Below are 789 nucleotides of genomic sequence, written 5' to 3'. Positions count from 1 at the left end.
GTTCACAATTCAGGCAATCACAAAAAGTAAAAGCAAAAATAAAAAAATCCAGAGCTGGAAAAATTTTTATAAATCATTTGGTCTTAGTCCTACACTTAAAGATAAGGAGGGCTTCCCTGGTAGTTCAGCTGGTAAAGAATCCTCCTGCAATGCAGGTTTGATCCCTGGGAAGTTGTTTTCTATTTAAAATTTCTTCAGAGGGTATGATGCAGGAGATTATGCATTGTGATTCTATCTTTCAAATTAAGGTTTGTATAAATGAAGAATAATGACATTAAATGTCTAACCTTGAACTCAAAGGTTCCCAAATGCTCTGTCAGTTCAGTTCAGTTCAGTTGCTCAGTCGTGTCCAACTCTTTGCGACCCCATGGACCGCAGCACACCAGGCCTCCTTGTCCATCACAAACTCCTAGAGTCCACCCAAACCCATGTCCATTGAGTTGGTGATGTCATCCAACCATCTCATCCTCTGTGGTCCCCTTCTCGTCCTGCCCCCAATCCCTCCCAGCATCAGGGTCTTTTCCAGTGAGTCAGCTGTTCACATCAGGTGGCCAAAGTATTGGAGTTTCAGCTTCAACATCAGTCCTTCCAATGAACACCCAGGACTGATCTCCTTTAGGATGGACTAGTTGGATCTCCTTGCAGTCCAAGGGACTCTCAAGAGTCTTCTCCAGCACTACAGTTCAAAAGCATCAGTTCTTCAGTGCTCAGCTTTCTTTATAGTCCAATTCTGACATCCATACGTGATTACTGGAAAAACCATAGTCTTGACTAGATGGACGTTTGTTG

This window comes from Ovis aries, chromosome 2 (assembly GCF_016772045.2).
Source record: "Ovis aries strain OAR_USU_Benz2616 breed Rambouillet chromosome 2, ARS-UI_Ramb_v3.0, whole genome shotgun sequence".
Classification (NCBI taxonomy): domain Eukaryota; kingdom Metazoa; phylum Chordata; class Mammalia; order Artiodactyla; family Bovidae; genus Ovis; species Ovis aries.
Note: the sequence above shows the minus strand (reverse complement) of the source record.